Source organism: Myotis yumanensis, unplaced genomic scaffold, assembly GCF_028538775.1.
Source record: "Myotis yumanensis isolate MYYU_CA2020_CCGP unplaced genomic scaffold, mMyoYum1.0.hap1 SCAF_18, whole genome shotgun sequence".
Lineage (NCBI taxonomy): Eukaryota > Metazoa > Chordata > Mammalia > Chiroptera > Vespertilionidae > Myotis > Myotis yumanensis.
The window spans coordinates 15,182,139-15,201,742 of record NW_027223769.1 but is presented as its reverse complement, the minus strand read 5'-3'; positions in this window follow the sequence as shown (position 1 = coordinate 15,201,742).

Sequence of the window (19,604 nt, the reverse complement as noted above, 5' to 3'; positions counted from 1 at the left end):
TGAGCCAGCTGCTTACCTTCTCTGACCCTCGGTTTCCTCCTCTGTGAAATGGGTGTGACCAGAGTGGCTGCCTTTCAGAGCTGCTGGGGAGGATTGTGTGAGATGATGGATGGATGGTAAGTGCTCGATGGGCATGGTTATAATTCCTTATTATTATTATCTTGGCGCAAATTACAGGAAGAAAAAACACTTTTTTGGGGAGCCATTAATTGTCAAAGTCAGATGATGTCTCATACTTGGATCAGCCACCTGTATTCTTTTCTTTTTAAAAACTAATTTTTAAAAACATTTTATTTGAAACAATGGAACATTGATGAGACAGGCAAGGAAGCAAACAGGGAGTCCATCCCCCAAGGTGACACCTTGTGCAACCACAGGACAGTATCACACCCGGAAGCTGGCACCGGTACTGTCACAGAGCGTGTTCGGTTTCCTCGGTTCCGCAGAGGGAGCTGAGGGGTGAAGCAATTCTCCAAGGCCACCAGCGTGGAGCTGGCAGAGCAGGCCACTGGCACGCCAGGGCCCCATCTCCCATTGTCTCGTGAACAGCAGGAGGCCGTCCCACTGCTCCCAATCCCCAGTCTAGAGTTTTCTTTCTTGCCACACAAGACCTCCCATATTGAAAAGACAAAAGAAGCCACGGCCACCACCTCTGAGGCTGTCTGAGGACTGTGTCCCAGCCGTAGTGGACAGGGGCCCAGCTTTTGAGAGGGCGTAGTCCCCCCTAACAGGGCCCAGGAGCAGGGACACCAGGAAGACGGGAAATAGTGGACAGGCCCCTGGGCTGCTTTGGCCCTGCCTCGGAGACAAAGGGCTTCTCTGAGGCCACTGAAAAGTGACTGGCCCCCCAGGCTCTTGGCTAAAGGCAGGGCCTGCCTGGGGCCTCCCCCACGGAAGCAGCTTTTCTATAGGAAGGAACAATGACACAGCCTCTCTGTTCCTTGGGTAAAGGGACAATTACAGTCTTTCCTGGGGCCATTTTCATCTGAGCTGCCAGGATGAACTGCCTGGTCCCAAGTCTTTTTCTAGAACATTCCCACACAGGTCAGCAAGGTAGTCTAAAGGGAAAGGGCGAAGATGAAAGTGCAGGATAAATCCTATCTTATAACCCCAGGGAAGGTCCCTTGCTTCCACCGGGGAGGAGGTAAATAGGCCCTGGGTGGGAGGTGCCCAGCCCCCAAACAGACTCCTCCCTGCAGGCACCTGTCTGCCTGAAGTTCCACCCTCCTGTGTCAGCTGGGCTGAGTGTTGAGGCTGCTGCACTGTGGACTCTTTTCCCCTGGAAGCACTGTTGTCGTCTAAGCCACTGGAGACAAAGATACCTGCTTTTCAGAGGAGACACACGGTGTGTGGGCCAACACAGGCACCCTGGGAAGTGCTAGGGTAAAGCCATTCATGGGCCCTGGGCACCTAGTCAGGGTGAGAAGTCAGGGAGGGCTTCTCAGGGGAGGCGCTGCCTGAGCTAAGCTTCTGAGCATGGGTTTCCCAGTGGCTGCCATACAAATGACCATAACCTGGGTGGTTTAAAACAACAGGAACGAACTTACTGTCCCACAGCTCTGGAGGCCAGAGGTCCAAAATCAAAGTGTCACCAGGGTTAGCTCCTTCTGAGGGCTCTGGGGGAGAATCTGTCCGTGCCTCTGTCCCAGCTCCCGGGTGGCTACCAGCAACCCATGGCATTGCTTGGTTTGTAGATGCATCGCTCCAATGTCCACCACCATCTTCCCACGGCCTTTCCCTCTGTGTCTGTGTTCCAAATCCCCCTCTCCTTGCTTTTATAAGGACACTTATTGTTGGATTTAGGGCCCACCCTAAGTCCAGGATGATCCCACCTCAAGATCCTTAACTGAGACACATCTGCACAGACCCAACTTCCAAATAAGGTCACACTCACAGGTTCTGGGCTCTGAGATTTAGGATGTGGACATACCCTTTGGGAGACACAAATCAATCCACAACAGGGAGCCAGTTAGCTAAGTTAGATGGTGTGAGAAGAAGAAGGGCATCCCAGGCAGAGGGCACAGTATGTGCAAAGGCACAGACCAGAGAAGTTCAAGGAACTACATGCAAGTAGTTGAGCATGGCTGGGCGAAGGGGCCACTCTGGGAGTAGGGACATAAAGCGTAGAAAGTTAAGCAGGTGCCAGCCAACTCACATCCTGAGTTTGAACTTGACCCTAAAACCAATATGGAAACACTGGTTCTCCCCACATCCCTGAGAGGCCAGTATTGTGATCCAGATCAAGACTCTCAGGCTCAGAGAGGTAACTCTTTGCCCAAGAGCAGACCGTTAGGAAAATGGCAGAGGCAGGATTTGAACTCAGGCCACTTCTAACTTCTTAGTGGACAGATGAATGCAGCAGGGTTTTGTGTGCCTGAGGAAGATAGGCAATGGTATATCTAGGAAGGAGGGAGGGGACATTCTTGGAATCTTGCTGAGACCATGTGCCAGCTCACTGCCCCATCTGAGTATGGCTCCCTAATGCTGGGCCTGGGAGTCCCAGTTGGTGCTCTGAGAACCACCTCCAAAGTTGATTGGTCCAGAAACAGACACCTGCCTCAAGCTAGGCCAATCAGAATCCCCGCTCCCCCAGGAATGTGCTACCGAGTCTTTTTGACTTGAGAAATTAATGTGATAGGGGACTAGGACACCCTTCAAATCCCGCTCTGACTCTTATGTCAAATGTGTGGTTTCAGGCAGTTTCTTGAAACCTCAATGCTTCGGTTTCCTTCTCTGGAGTTTGGAATGATGAAAACAGCTACCATAGCTACCGTGGGATGACATGAAATCCTGGTGGTGAAGCCTTGTGCCTAAGCTGCAAGGGTGGGGAACGTTCGGCCCGAGGGCCGTATAAGGCCCGAAAAATCATTTGGTCTGGGGTGAGTTAATTAAATGTTTGACCAAAGATAGCAGGCTAATTTTTAAATTGGTAATTTTGTATGGCCCGTGAATGATGTTATAAACATCCAAATGGCCCCTGGCAGGAAAACGGTTCCCCACGCCTGGTAAGGCCTGGCACACAGGAAGTGCTGGGCAGACATTAGCAGGCTCTGCGGGTTGAATGAACAGAAGTGATGGACTCAAACTGTGTGGAGGCTACTTCCTGCTGTGTATCTGAAGAAGGAGGAGGAGGAGGGGAAGGAGGAGGAGGAGAGGAGGAGAAAGAATGAGAGGAAGAGAGAGAGAGAGGGTGGGGGGAGAGAGAGAGAGAGAGAGAGAGAGAGATAGAGAGAGAAGCCACTGGGGCTCTTGAAAGCCTTCTAGGACTTGCTTCCAATTGATAAGAGACTTGGCTGCCCTCCTTATACTGAAGTTCAAGGAAACAACTTCATGGTCCCCAGTCGCCAGCGCCCCTGACTTCGGCTTAGGCAAACACAAATGAGTTTCTGTTAGCTGTAATCAAAACCAAGCAAAAAACACCTTGATTGGGACAGTTTGGCAACCACCTTTGAACTGGATGCCAGGGTTCCTGCCCCAGACTTGATTACCAGGTAAACAGACGCCCAACAGGTCCAAGCCACAGTGCGTGGCGTCCAGCGGAGCTCCTCAGCCGCCATCCTGCCCATGACTGCCCGGAGGCCTCACGCTCAGGGCACACGCATGACCTATCTGCTCCACATTCCACACCCCCTCCTGCTGCCAGACAGGCAGGCTCCTGGCTGGTTCCACTCTCAACCCAGGAACCCGTTGGGCAGGTGCCTTGAGATGAGTGAGTCGCCTGCCCATTAGACGCTGTCCTGGCCAGGCCTGGGCTGGAGAATGCGGAGAGCAGAATAAATGGCAGCAATTACAAGTTCATGAGTTATGTGCCAGGATGGGTGCTACAGGTCTAACACCACTGTCCCCTCAACAATGGAAAGACACCATCATCTGCTCAATAGCAGAAAGAACTGAGGCTCAAATAGTGCAACTTCTGGCTCATGTTCATGTAGTTACTAGGTGAGGGAGCCAGAGCTTTCTTATCTACACAAAATAAACAAGGTTGATACTAACACTTGCAAATATAAACTAGGTATAGGAAGTGGTATAACCTTTTTGGACTCATTAGCCAGCGACCGTTGTTTCATTTATACCCTCAACTTGTTGCAAGGGGAGAGGCTGGCATACTTTAAAGTAAGTCCCAGACATGACATACATCACCTGTGATTGCTTCAGAATGCATCTCTGCCAGAGGAGGATTAATATGTTTTTTAACGCGATGGTAAGTTATCACAGGACCACCTGGATGAGAAGAATCACGTTGGAACCGCCACACTGTGTCCTGGGAGGGAGCCAAGAGCCAAGTCCTATTCTTCCAGGGTGGGCAGTGGTTCCCAAAGTGGGGTCCCCGGACCAGCAGCATCAGTATCAGCACCACTGTTAACACTTGTTAGAAATGCAGGTTCCCTGGCCCACCCCAGCTCTACTGAATCAGAAACTCTGAGGTTGGGCCCAGCGCTCTGTGTTTTAACACCCCTCACCCCCAGGGATTCTGCTGCTCGCTCAAACTCAGGGACTGCTATCCTAGAGAAAGACAGTTGGCCCAGGAGTGGTTCCATTCCCTACATTAAGTCGGTTTATTTATGCAGGTTCTGGCTCCTTCCCCAAAGGATGTGGAGGACTGGTCTTAAGTGGTACTGCATTGTCTCCTGGCTAGAAGCGCCTAGTCTGGAGCCCCACGGTCAGTGGATGGGAACTGGCTCCTTCTCTCATGTCCTAGGTGACCCTGAACCAAAGGCTCCTCACCCATGACATGTGCAGGTGATAGCACCTGCCTCCGACGCTGGCCTTAAGGTGGAAACTGGCTAAGGTATACAAAGCGCTTAGAATGCTTCCTGGTACATATCAAGTGTTATGAAAGAACCAGCTCTTCTTACCAAAGCAGGGATGGCAGGGCCAAGCTAGTGGCTTAATCCACAGGACTCCTGAGAGTAAGCTCCAGGATGTCACCAGAGGCCTGATTCTGAGGGGTGGGCCTCCTGAGGGAGAGAGGGAAGGAGGTTTGGGGGCTGCTGGGAAGAGCAGGGAGCCCCCGACCCAGACCAGGTGGGGAGGCTGCAAGGCAGTGACCTAGCAAGAGATGGTGAGGGAGGAGCTTGTGGTAGCCCAGGGCTCCCCAAGTCCCAGAAAGGGGACAAGGGGGCCTCTGAGCTGCAAGAGCTGTGGTGCCTCAGGGAGCCTCAAGGAAGTTTTTTCCCAGCCGGCGTGGCTCAGTGGTTGAGCATTGACCTATGAACCAGGAGGTCACAGTTCGATTCCCCGTCAGGGTACCTGCCCGGGTTGCAGGCGCTATCCCTCGTGTGGGGCATGCAGGAGGCAGCCGATCAATTATTCTCTCTCATCATGGATGTTTCTATCTCTCTCTCCCTCTCCCTTCCTCTCTGAAGTCAATAAAAACATATTAAAAATAAAAAAAGAAAGTCCTTGTTCCCTGGGGCCCACAGGGAGAACAAGGGGTGGAGGAGCTGGACACTGGAAGGCCAGGAGGCTGGGGCTGAGCTCTGAGCTAACATCGATGTGACTTGCCCCAGGTTTGCTTGTCGCCAAGGCGGGGGAAACACGAGAACTCTCACAGGGAGATAGAAATCTTGTTTCATTTACCTCCGAGCATGTGAGAGAAGCTCATTGGATTTACACCTTTGAAAGGACAGAGATGCCAATCAAATAGCAGATCAGGAGCAAGCTTTGAAGTGGATGACCAGCCATCCACGTGTAGACATTGTGGAGGTTTGTGGTGTGAACTCACCATGAATTTCATTTAAAAAAAACCACTCACATTAGCTAGCGCTACCCCCTATAAAGGCCTAGACCAGCGGTTCTCAACCTTCTGGCCCTTTAAATACAGGTCCTCATGTTGTGACCCAACCATAAAATTATTTTTGTTGCTATTTCATAACTGTAATGTTGCTACTGTTATGGATCGTAATGTAAATATCTGATATGCAGGATGGTCTTAGGCGACCCCTGTGAAAGGGTCGTTCGACTGCCAAAGGGGTCACGACCCACAGGTTGAGAACCGCTGGCCTAGACAAAGAGGTCACTTTTGGAGCCTAATACACAGGTGTGGTCTTAAAATGCCATTTCCCCTTTTTAAAAATTTAAAAGCAAGGTTTCTTGGAGAAATAGCTGATTCTGATGCCGTTGTAATTAACTAGTTATTAATAACAGGAAAGAGGCCTAACTGGTTTGGCTCAGTGGATAGAGTGTTGGCCTGTGGACTGAGGGGTCCCGGGTTCAATTCCGGTCAAGGGCATGTACCTTGGTTGCAGGCACATCCCCAGTGGGAGGTGTGCAGGAGGCAGCTGATCGATGTTTCTCTCTCATCGATGTTTCTAACTCTCTATCCCTCTCCCTTCCTCTCTGTAAAAAATCATAACATATATTTAAAAAAAATAACAGGAAAGAAGCAAAGGGAAGGCCAGACATTATAGGCATGTTCCCTGCAAAACAGGGGGGAGGGGGAGGGGGGAGGGAACCACATAGGAAAGATAGATGCCTGCTCAGTAAACTTGGGGTGACATAGGGAAGACACTTGCCTGTCAATCACACCCAGGGACAGAGATGGTTGGCCAGAATGGGCGTGGCCACTGCAAGGGCGCAAAACTCCCAAAACAGAGAAGTTCACTCTCTTGCTCTTGTGTTCTTGGGACTCTTGGGACTCTGTTGCGTGGGGCATGCTCTCTTGGTTCTCTTGCACTCACCCCTATGGCCCACGGCCAAGCAGACCCCTTACACGATGGACTGATAGAGTCAACGAGCCTGGTGCTGGCTGGACCCTGCTCCAACATGGAACGGAAGCTCTGGACACTGACTCTGCTTTTCGCTCTCCTCGAACCACAGCTACATTCTCCTATGAGTGGACGAAGGCAAATGAGGCTTTGGAAACCCAGGGGTGTAATTCCTTGGAAATAAAGCTTTCGACTATATCTCGTCCTTCCTTGGGGGTCTCCCATGAGGCACGCTCCCCTCCGTTCACAATTCCAGGATGGAACTGTACAAGATGAGGCCGGAATATTTTATTTTCCTTAATGGCCAGGGCGCTGTCTAAGGAAGACTCCTAGGATGTTGTCCAAAGGGCTCAGAGCAGCTGGAGGAGACTCCACCGGCCAAAGACGTGACAGCAGAGCGTCAGTAAGGATGGCATTGTGAGAAATTGAAACCCATCTATGTTTAAATTCACGCGTTTACAAAAATGGTTTTAAAGTAGTGGGTCTCTTTCAGAGGATGACAAGGAAGCAGTTAGTTATCTTGAAAACTGGTAAAGGGAAGGATCGAGCAGCGATTCCCCCTTTCCTGGACCAACTGGTAACAAATTTTAGATGAGGAAAAGCCATCTCTGTATTCCAACTAATAAGTGAAAAGGAAATGATAGAATTAGAAATCGCAATATGCCATCCCTAGTGAATCAGTCGCTCTGGACACTGAGTGGCCACGGGCCACTAACATCACAAAGAGAGACCAGCAGACATTAGCAGCCTCTGACGGAAGGACACAGGGTTGGGGGGTGGAAATGGGCCTGAGCCCCACCCAGCCTCGGGGCCCACTGCGGGATTACAGGGAATTCCAAGGACAGAGAAACATGCAGAAGTGCACTTGGCGCCTGAATCAGCAAAATCCAGGCCGCAGGGAATGCTGCAGGTCAGAGGGCGGGGTTTCTCAACAGATAAAGTGTAAGGGAGGACATAGATGGATGGTGTGTCAGCAGAAGAATGGCCCCCAAACTATCCACGTCCTAATCCCCGGGATCTGTGACTGTGTGCCCTGACATGGCAAAAGGGACTCGGTAGATATGACTGAGGTAAGGACCTGGAGGTGGGAGATGACCCTGGATTATCCAGGTGAGCCCAGTGTCATCACAAGGTCCTTGTAAGAGGGAGACAGGTGGGCTGGAGGCAGGTGGGTTTTGAAGCTGGATGAAGAGTCCTGACCCCAGGAATGCGGGCGGTTTCTAAGAGCTGGAAAAGAGAGGGGAACGGGTTCTCCCTGGAGCCTCCAAAGGATGCAGCCCTGCGGACACCTTGGCTTGAGTCCAGTAAGACTGTTTCAGACATCTGGCCCCCAGAATTGTAAGAGAATCATGAGGTTTTTTAATTTTTTGAAAAAAGTATTGATTTTAGACGGGGGGGAGGAAGAGAGGCATCAATTTATTTATGAATTCATTGGTTGATTCTTTTTTTAAAAACATATTTTATTGATTTTTTACAGAGAGGATGAGAGAGGGATAGAGAGTTATAGAAACATCGATCAGCTGCCTCCTGCACACCTCCCACTGGGGATGTGCTCGCAACAAAGGTACATGCCCTTGACCGGAATCGAACCTGGGACCCTCCAGTCCGCAGGCCAACGCTCTATCCACTGAGCCAAACCGGTTAGGGCTCATTGGTTGATTCTTACATGTGTCCTGACCAGGGATCGAACCTGAAACCTGGGTGTATGGGGACGATGCTCCAACCAACTGAGCTGCCCAGACAGGGGCACTGTGAAGTGAGCAAGTTTATGGTCATCTGTTACAGCAGCCCTAGGGAAATAATATAGATGGGAAACCTGTAGTCTAGAGAACTTTAAGGACACATCAAAGTAACAAAGCAGGCAAGGCAGGATCAGAGCGGCAGGCCTGTGAGCAAGCGATGAGCATGGATCGTAAACCTCAGGAGAAGGGGCGCATTGGAGGGAGGGGGAGGGGGGCACCAGGGGAAGGTGGCCGTTCCATCTTCGTTCCAGCTGGTGGTTTCAAGGGGTTCACACCTGATAATGGTTCACCAAGCTGTACTTTGTTTTGTGTGGTTCTCTGAGGCTGATTTATTTTGCATTTAACAAGGTGAGAGCAATAACAATTGCAAGGACAGTTGATGGTGTAGAACAGGGCCTCATTCCTGGCAGCTGTAGAAGATGGAATATTTTTCTCCTGATCTTGCTGAGGTGTGTTTCGCCAGCAGCACAGGAAATGGCACAGGGAGGACAGAAAGACAGGTCTGCAGAGTTCCTAACTTATGCAAAGGAGCGGGCAGAGCAGACTTACCAACAACCGGAATATGGATGTGAAAGTGCAACATCAGCCTCAGTGTGGTAAACGCTCGGTGTCCCGGCCCCTGACCTCAGCCTTCGCTCCCGCAAAAAGCTGCTTCCTGAGTCCACCTGGCCCCCCGCTGGAGCATCTTTCTGGCTGCAGGAGCCGTCTCAGCCCAGACAGGGTGGGCCAAGTGGAAGCGCTGCAGAGCTGACGCCTGGGGAGGGATGGAGGCCGGTGGGTCAACACTCCAGCTGCCTCTCTCCTCAGCAAGACAGCTCTGGGTGTCCATCCTGGTAACGGGCTCCATGCCCCTTTATGGGTTCCCTCCCTTCCTGGCTTCATTCCTCCCCCCCATCCCCCCACCCGCTGCCAGTTTCCTGTAGTCGCCCATGAAAACCACTTGCATTCAAATCTTTTCAGAGTTTGCTTCTGGGGGACCCCTAAGCAAGACACTAAGAAAACGTGTAATGAGGCGGGAGCCAATGGTTCGTCTAAACGTGGGTTGGAGAGAGTACCTGTGCTAGTTTACCTGCAGCTGCTACCACTCCCCTCGCCCACCCCCCAGCTCCTCACATAATCTCTGGCACATAAAAGGCACTTGATAATGGTGTTGTATGGATAGGTGGGTGGCAGGGGACCATGTCCCACTCCCCTGAGGGAAGCTGAGAAGGACAGATCTTCTCCCTCCCTCCCCTGGCTTAGTCTTGGCGAACCTGATGTCCTGCTGAGGCAGGACAGTAAGAAGCTAGGGAAATTCCTTGACAAGTAGGATGGGGAAACTGAGGCAGCTCGCTGAACGAACTGGCTGAGTAATTTAGCTTCACCTCATTTAAGCTCGTGTCAGTCCATCCTTAACAGCCATTCTTCTGTTCTCGCTTGTGAGAAGAGAGGCTCAGACAGTGGGTGGTTTGTGGAGGACGCCCGGAAGTCAGTGGTAGAGTGAGAGCCGGCCCAGAGTGGATCCCCCCCCCGCCCCAGTGTCTATGCCAGTCCTGTCTACTGAAATCCTTCCCAGTGCCCCCAGGTCCTCTTCGCTGCCTGGCTTGGCCCAAAGAGCCATGGAAGCCGGTGAAGCTCCAGACTCCGACGAACAGTGCTCAGGTCTGGGGCTCACATGTGGGTACCAAAGACCCACCCCCGGCAGGTCCCAGCAATGACAGCTCCCATAGGCAGCACAGCTGCCAGTCCATCTGCAGGCTTTGTAGGGTTTCCAAAAGGGTGCCCATCCTCTGCCATGAGCACCTGCAGGTATGTGATTGGTGCCCCTAGACCCCTGCCCAAGCCCACCTAGCAGCCCTGTGGGCTCCATCCAGGGCTCCATCAGGGCGAGGTCATCGTCAGGTAACCTTCGTGACCACCTGCAAGCTGTGTGTAAGTGTTCTCCTTTCAGAGAGATAAGAGAGGCCCAGGCTGCGGGGGTGAGATACGTGGTTCAAGGTCCCAAAGAAGTGGAGCCTGGGTGCCTGGGCCACATGAGGGCGTGATGCCTGGGCCACCTCTGGGGTATTTCCTCCAGAGCCCAGGCAACAGCACACGTCCTCCTTTCAGCCCAGCCAAGGGCCTCAGATGTTATGCAACTGCTCCTCCCCTAGACAGTGCGCCTCTACCCGTCTCCCCGCCGCTCTCTCTGTTCTGTTTAGATCCCGATGTGTATCAGCTCCCTGCAAACTACACGTGCTTTGTTGCACCCCCGCCAGGTCCTGCAGGCAGAAACATTGCGATACTTGACAGACACGTGTTTGCTCCTTCTCCACTGGACCTAGAGTTCTTGCAGGGCAGGGACCACGTCCAAGTCCTTTCCCTCTCACATCTAGCGTGGTGAGGCACATAGTAGGTCCCCGACACTGGATGATTGAAGTGGTGAATGACCAAATGGATGGGGTTGAGTTGGTCTTCCTAAAGAGGCCGAGAGCTTCTGCACAGGGGCCTGAGAATCCCCTTGGCCCATCGGCTCTGAGCCTGGCAGCTGGGTGGTCACAACAGGACCGAGAGTGAATGAATGCGTCCCTCTGGGGAGGCAGTGCAGCCTGGTGGGTAGGGGTGCAGGTTCTGGAATCGGACTCCAGGGACACAACTTCTGGCTCTCCCTCTTCTCTTTGCTGTGTGGCTGGGGTCCAGTTACTCAACCACTCTGTGCCTCCAATTCTGTCCTGGGCCGGGTTCTCCAGAAGCTGACCCTGACTCAAGGGCAAAAGCGTCCTTTGTTAAGGATGTCCTTCCAGCAGCAACTAGAACAGTGGTTCTCAACCTTGGTTGCACATTAGAATCACCTGGGAATCTTTTTAAAATCCTGATTTCTGGGCCTCATCCTCCGGAAATTGTTTCTTTGTTATGGGGTGAGGCCACAACATTAGTAACAAAGAAACAGAATTTCCAGAGGATGAGGCCCAGAAATCAGGATTTTTAAAAGATTCCCAGGTGATTCTGATGTGCAGCCAAGGTTGAGAACCACTGAACTAGAAGGCAGCGAAGGGAATAGGAGAGGCAGGGGTGTGGTTGCAGGTCAGGTGCCAGCTCGGCCTGGCCAGCAGGGAGCTCTGGAGGGTGAGCTTGACCTGCGTTTTGCCTCCTGGGGGCCAGGAACTGGGCTTCTGCCTTGGGCTTGCCAGTCATGGTCAAGGGAAGTCCTGGGGATGAGAACATGTCCAGGCACTTTGGTCTTGGGCACTGCCAGATCTGGCCTCCAAAGACCCACAGGTGTTGGATTTTAGAAGGGGGAGCCCCCCCAAGAAGAGGTCCCAGGGGACCCGGGCGGAGGACCACATACATTCCCTCTTCAGCGAAACAGGGGCGCTGACTGTGAACATGGCACGTGGCTGAAGTGAGGGCAGAGATCTAGTTATGTAAGGAAGGTAGCGCTCACCGCCAAGTCAGCAGTATTGTGTGCTAGTATTGTTATCACCTGTGGCAAGCAACCGCTCTCCTCTCTGCCGGCTCTCAATAAATATTTGTTGAATGAATAGACCAGCTTTCCTACTGGTTAAACTGGGTTCGCAGTTCCCACCCAAGCTGGTTATCAGATGTCTCTTTGTTTCCAGGCTACATGGTACAAATGGCAGGAGACCCGCAGCCAGGAGGAAGCTATTACAGCGGCAGCATCTAGTCTTGCCCCCCTTCCCCCGCCAGGCCCCCATCTTCCCAGAGGAGCCTGATGTACTTTAAGATAGCCGTTGCCCTGGGCGTTCCTCCCTTCAGTTTCACTGTGGCCAAGACACTCAGTTGCCTCTAGCTATGGCTCTCTTATTCGTTTATCAATTTGCCTACTATGTGCCAGGCACTCTTCTAGGTGTTGGGGATAAAGCAGGAAAGCGGGAGGGGGGAGGGGGGGGTGACAGTCCAGTAGGGGCTCTGACAGTGCCCATAAACAAAGGGTGAAGTCAGTGAGTGAAAGCTAAGGAGAAAAATTAATCAGGGTAGGGGAATGTAAGGTGGCAGAGATACACTGTTTCTTTTACTTTTTAAACTTTTTATTTTGAATAGTTAATAGATTCACAGAAAGCAGCACAGATGGTACAGAGAGGCCCTGTGCAGCCTTCGCTCAGGTTCCCCCATGGCTCCGTCTGGCATTTCTCGGTGCCTTATCAAAGCCGGGGGGACTGATGGGCACAGTGTGGGTGTGGTTTCTGGCATGTGGTTGCTTGTAGAGATTCATGCAAGCACCACCTCCACCAAGATACAGAACTGTCCCATCACCCATAGATAGCTCTCCTCGCTGCCTTCACAGCACAGCCGCCCTCCTCCCCACACCACCCCTAACCTCTGCCGAGCAATAGTCTGCTCTCCGGCTCTATACTGTTGTCACGTCAAGAACGTCAGACAGGGGAATCATACAACGTGTGGCCTTTTCAGATTTGCTTGTGTTCTTCATCAGATTCTCAAAGTCCCCGCACAGGTGTACACTCTCTCTCCTCCCCTCCCTTTCTTACTCCCCAAAACTTTAGGGTGTGCTTTCAAAAAGGGACATTCCCTTACATAACTAGAGTCTCATGATCAAAACCAGAGAATTCATATTAATACACGGTGGGACAAAAGTAGGTTTATAGTTGGGAGTCTGCAAAACAGTTTATTCTTGTACTAGAGGCCCGGTGCACGAAATTCATGCACAGGTAGGGCCCCTAGGCCTGGCTGGCAATCAGGACCGATAGGGGCCTTCCTTCCCCCAGCTGTCAGCCGGGACCTTTCTTCATTCTGCGCCGCCCCCTGGTGGTCAGCGCACGTCATAGTGAGCAGTCGAACTCCCGGTTGGTCGAACTCCCAAGGGGACAATTTGCATATTAGCCTTTTATTATATAGGAGGATTATTTATTAGTTATTGTATTGTTTTCCATACAAACAACTGTAAATCTACTTTTGCCCACCCCTGTATAATACTATTATCTACAGACCTTACCCAAACTCACCAGTTGTCCCACTAATGTTCTTTAGGGCAAAAGATAAAGATATTTTTTCTGGGCCCAGGATCACAGGTTGCATTTAATTGTTATGACTCTTTAGTCTCTTTTAACCTGGAACATTCCTTGATTTCCCTAATGATGACATTTTTGAAGCGCACAGCCTGTTTAGTTCTCAGAAGCCCCCAGGGTGGATGTGCTGCTTCCTGGTGATGAGATCTGTAAGCCCTTTGCCAGGAACACCCAGCAGTGACACTGTTCTTGGCCCATCTCTCTGAGCCACACGGGCTCATTCGCCGCTTCACTGGTCACGGAAGGGCCTCCTTGGTTAATGTGGGGTCTGCCACGCTTCTCCACTGGAAAGCGACCGTTTTCCCTTTGTAATTAATAAGTTCGTGGGACACACGACTATGTTAATAAACTTTCATCTGCTTTATAAAAACAAATTTAACAGAATTTTTTACTGAAGCAAAATTTGCCTACAGAAAAGTACACCCAGTACAAGTTCCACTCAGTGAACTAGTACAGAGTGTGCGCCCAGCAGGGCGGCACACGGCTGTGCTCTAATCCGTGGGAAGGGAAGGCTGCCCTGGGGCGGGACACTGGCGTCCAGGCCTGGAGGGATGGGGGTTGGGCCCTGCCAGTTGCTGGGGGGAGAACAGTCCGGTGGAGGGGAGGGGGGTGGTGGGCTGGACCGAGCTCAGTTGTTTGGCAAACAGCCAAGAGACTGGTGGGGTGGGGCTGGGGCGGGAGGAGTGGAGTTGACAGATGGGGCCAGATAACAAGGGACCCGGTGGGCCAGTATGAGGAGTCTGGCTTTATGGCACGGGCTCCCAGTTCCCAGGGTGCAATCCTAGAAAACAAAAGTAGCGGAGGGGGGCGGTGAGACAGGTGAAATAAAGGGTGTGTTCTCCCAGTGATCACCTCTGTGGGCGCCTGGATCCTGATCCTTGGGAGGGTGCTGGGACACAGTGTAGACAGTGCCTCGGGCTATTAACTCCATGTCTGGCCCCTGGCGCCAAAATAAAACCCTTCAAGCAAAAAGCCACAGGAAGCACCCTTCCCTTCGAGGTGAGTGTGGACGGAGGGGATGTGTCCAGTGGCGTCAGCTGTGGGAAGCACGGAGGGCTATGAGCTTGCTCATGTTTCATGGAGGATTGACGGCAGGGGGAGCCAGGAGGCTGGAGGGAGACCCCCACCTCTTTCTTCCTCGGCTTGAAGGGATTCCAAGCCCCTTCAGAAGACCTCGGCCCCAGAGAGAGGAGTCTGGAAATGGCTTCACCAAACCTGGGAACAGAAAGTCACACCCCATCCATCAGCTCCCTCCCTGAGAACTAACCCGCCCCTTCAGGCACAAGCCAACCTGGGAGCCTTTGGGCTCCAGCAGCTTTCAGAGAGGGTAACTAGGAACTTTAGTATTTATTATATTAAAAAGCCAGCAGAAATCGTACATTCAGCTTCCTGGTTCACTGAAGTAGTAACTCATTCATTCTCCATTCAACAAATCTGTATTCAGTGCCTCCTTTAAAAGTATATCTCTGTTGAGATAAAATTTACCATGTTTGGCCATTTTTGAAGTGTGCAACTCAGAGAGTTTTACTATATTCACGAGGTCCTGTCACCATCCCCTCTAATTCCAGAACATTGTCATTACCTCCCCCCTCTTCCCCCCAAAAAAATCCATACCTCCAGTTCCCCCCTCCCCCAGGCCCTGGCAACCACTAAGCTGCTTTCTGTCTTTATGGATGTGTCTAGTCTGGACATTTCCTATGCATGGAATCATACAATATGTGGCCTTTTGTATCTACTGTCTTTACTTAGCATGATGCTTCCAAGGTTCATCCATGTTGCAGCATGATCAGCACTTCAGTTTTATCCCACCAAGTGGATGGGCCACGCCCTGCTTATTCACTGCTGATAGCCATCTGAGCTGTTTGTCTCCAGCACCTTTGTTTAAACTTGTGAGTGTAATAAAGGGCCAAGACTTTGTGGAAACCACAGGGATGGTGGGGATCCCTTTGCAGGACATCTCACTCGGTGCAAGGATCAGGAGGGGCCTCTCAGGAGAAGGGACAATTCAGATAAAACCTGACGAGTGAGCAGGACTTATGAGGGAAAAGAGTTTGGGTGAGGGGACAGCTCAAGCAAAGGGGGAGGGGAGAGCGCTTGCACTGGGGGGCCTTTGGGAAGAGAAGGGGTTTGGCATGGCTGGAGTGGGCATGTGGGGAGAGAGCCGGGGCCTGGGCTTGGTGGCTCTGGCTTGTTCGAGTCTGGACTTTCCTCATAGCACTGTTCACTCTACTAGTGTCCTGGGGGCAGCAGTGACCACACTGGTTGGCTTAAATCTATTCTCTCCCAGTTCTGGAGGCCAAACGTCTGAAATCAAGGTGTCAGCAGGGCCACACTCCCTCTGAAGACTCCAGGGGAGGATCCTTCCTTACCTCTCCCAGCTCCTGGTGGCCTCAGGGGTCCTTGGCTTGTGGCCTCATCACTCCAATTTCTGCCTCCATCTTCACACGGCCTTCTCCCTATGTGGGTGTGTCTCCTCTTCCATCTCTTATAAGGACACCAGTCATGGCACCTAGGGCCCAGCCAGTTAATCTAAGATGATCATCTCAAGATCCTTAATGGAATCATATCTTCAAAGATTGTCCTTCCAAATAAAGTTGCATTCCCAGTTTCTGAGGATGAGAACGTGAGCATATGCTTTTGGGGGGCCATTGCTCAACCCACTACATTCACTGCCCGGCATTGCACTACACATTGACTTGTCTGCAGCCTGTGGCAGCCACTAGGAAATAAGATACAAGAGTGCAGAATAAAGTCTGTTGCGTTCAGGGGTCTGTCTCCAATGCCACAGGGCAGGTGCTTAAGAATATTTGCTGAGTGAACGCAAGGGGCTTACCTCCTTAAACTGCAAATTTTTATCTATGAAATCATTATATTATTCCCTGTGTGCCATTTAAAAACAAACAGAGCCCGGCTGGTGTGGCTCAGTGGTTGAGTCTCGACTTATGAACCAGGAGGTCATAGTTTAATTCCTGGTCAGGGCACATTCCTGGGTTTCAGAGTCCGATCCCCAGTGTGGGGCATGCAGAAGGCAGCCAATCAATGATTCTCTCTCATCATTGATGTTTCCATCTCTCTCTCCCTTCCCCTCTGAAATCAATAAAAAATATATTAAAAAATAAAAAAACAAACAGAATTGAGGGTTTATGTAAAAAGACATAACTTCATACTAAGTCCTAAAATTAAAAACATATATGCATACAAAATATGCCCTTTGTATTATACCCCTTCTTAAAAGGATGCCTTCAAATGCCAACCTTATAATTTGTGAGGTTTGTTATAAATTTCAGGTGTGTCGGGATTGCGTCAGGGCTTCCCAACAGGTGTACTTTGGGAGATGATTTATGGGAAGGGAAATGACACCATTTTCCTGTAGAGAGTGAATGGGAGTTGGAGAGCATGACCTCATTGCTCAAGGTGCCCAGAGCAGATAATCAAGAAAGACTGCTTTTGGCTGTGTCCCGCCCTTGACTCAGCGCTGGCTAAGACATCAGGATCCCTCTGAGCTGCAAACCTCAGGAAGTTTCCCAGAAAACTCTCTTGTTTGAGTTGATTCATTCAGCATAGACTCTACAATTCTGCAGTTTGAATGCAGGAAAAAAAAACTCTTGGAGGAAAAATATCTTGAAGTCAGTGGTGATGACCACGGGATTTAAACAAAGGGACAGAGCTCAGAAGGGATGTTGAAAACAAATATAAATAGCAGGTGTAATTCTGGGGGGAAAGTGGAGAACACACAACAAAAAGACTAACAAATAATAATAATTTGGGTAGTGACATCAAATTACTAAAAATAGAAAAAGAAACACAAGTTAGAAAAAGAAGAAAATCACAAACAAAATTCCTTTAAATCTGTAAGGGGAAATCAAAAGAGAGGCTATAAATATCTGCCTCCATTTCTGAAATGCTTTCAGATAGTTCCCGGTAAAAATTTTCAGTGGCATGCTTATCCTGAAATCAAAGTAAAAGATGACAGTAAATTGCATCATATGCCTTAAAAAGCATAGGAATAAAATGTAAATGAGGATGATAGAAGTCAATTTAATGGTAACAACTATAGCAAGGTAGACACAGTACATATCTCTTTTATAAGCAAATGATCTCAAATTAAAAACAAATTTCAATAATCTGCTGTTTATGAGAGACGTGGTCAATAAACATTTTTGTCTACCATACCAGACACTGAGTGGACACACAGTAAGGAAGAGTCCCTGCTCTCACAGAGCTTACAGTCTGGTGGAAAATGAAACGAGACAGCCAAAAAAAGATCAAGTATAGATCACACAAATTTAAGCCACAGGGAAGAAACAGTGGCAATTTTAACTCTACAAAGTAGAATTTAAGGAATATATTTTAATGGGTTGCAGGTGATATTAAACAATTACAAGAGGGATAACAAACAGGTAAATCATATGCACTAACCAACAAAGAAGCACAATACAAGAAGCAAAAATTCAGGCAGACAAAAGAAAAAATGGACAGGAAAGCAATTAGACTGGGAAGTGTTAAACTCTTCATTATCTTCCTGTGTCAGATCGAATAGTCCCCCCCCCCCCCACAAAAAAAGGACATACAATATAACTAAAAAGTAAGAATGAATAGCTACAGAACTAATTTACAAAAGAGTGCAGCTTACCAATACCCTTATGAAGAATATACCAACTTTTCTCGTGTCATTGAATACTTATAAAATAGTGCATACAAACCAGACACAAAGTCTCAGTAAATTAAGAAAATTTAGTAGACATGTGTGCAGGCTACCTTTTCTGATCACAATGCAACAAGAACAAAAAATTTAAATAAACTTAAGCCTAAGGGTACCCATTCAGCTGCTTCCAGTCACATAGCGAACGAATCTCTTTAAATGTTTTCTCTGTGGTCTACTCCAGCCCTCGCCAACCTTTCCGACCTCACGGACCACCAGTGGTCTGCGGACCACCGGTTGGTGACCGCTGGTCTATTCCGTATTTTTCTCCATCCCAACAGGTCCAGGTGTCTCACAATATCCACTACCCAGAGTTTTCCTCCTGAATACCCTGGGCATTATCCAACATGATCCATGAATTCCCGCCTGACATCTCTGAGTGGGAGCAGAGGCCATGGCGATGGGATCCAAGAGGCCGGGCTTTCAGGAGAAAAGCGTTTGACCAACATGTCACTCCCCGGAGGTGTGGCACCACCTGAAGAAAGGATACCTGATAGCTCTCTTGGGGAAGCATGAAGTTCTATGCCAACAAGACATTTTTCTTCCCTGAACCCAACACTATCTTAAAATAATCGAATTCAGTTGGAAAGAACCTGAGGAATAACTAAGTCAAGTTCCCATGAATCTCTTATATTAATAATGGAATTTCCCGAGGACCTACTAATGTCAGACCCAACTAGCTACTCTACCTACGCAAACGTTGGCTCAGACCCGTAAACACAGGGCTGTGAAGGAGGTTCCGATATCCCCCGTGGCTCCTGCAGACCCACTCCTCACTCTCCTCCCTTTTTCTTTGGGTTTTTGGTCCAGGAGGATGCATCCCTGGACCCTAACTTAACTCTGGAGCTGTGTCACATATAGAAATTTTTTGATATTTGCAACCATAGTAAGATACCTCCTCCAAGTAACTGTTTTCTCCTCTTTCCTTCCAGGCCGTGGATGGTAGCAGTTTTTCACGGCTGCTAACCTTGGGAAATTGCAGAATCCCTCTGGTTTCTCTACGCCCTGCCCACACCTTTGTAAATATCCTGCTTATCAAACTCTCCCCAGAACACTCAGTTTGAGGGTGCCATCTGTTTCTCTTGGGATCGTGACCAGGTAGGTAGTGTCATCCCCATTTTGCGGATGAGTAAACTGAGGTGGAGAGAGGTGAAGAAACTTGCTTAAGGTCACACATCTGAAAGGAACAGGCCTCGGATTCAAATCGGAACGGACTCACACCAGAGTTCTGCTTTTTCCATTATCCTTGGGCCTTTGTTGAAATTGGTGGAGCCAGACAGTACAGTCCTGGCAGGCTCTTTTATTTCTGTAAAGGGGGACGAGTCAGGATAAACACACAGGGCCACCAGAACTTCCCAGCAGGCTGAATGGGGCTGAGGTGGCCACTCCCTGCAGTTGAGGTAGGTGGCAAATATTTGCTCAAAAGGGGCAGCCCAATGTAATGGACAAA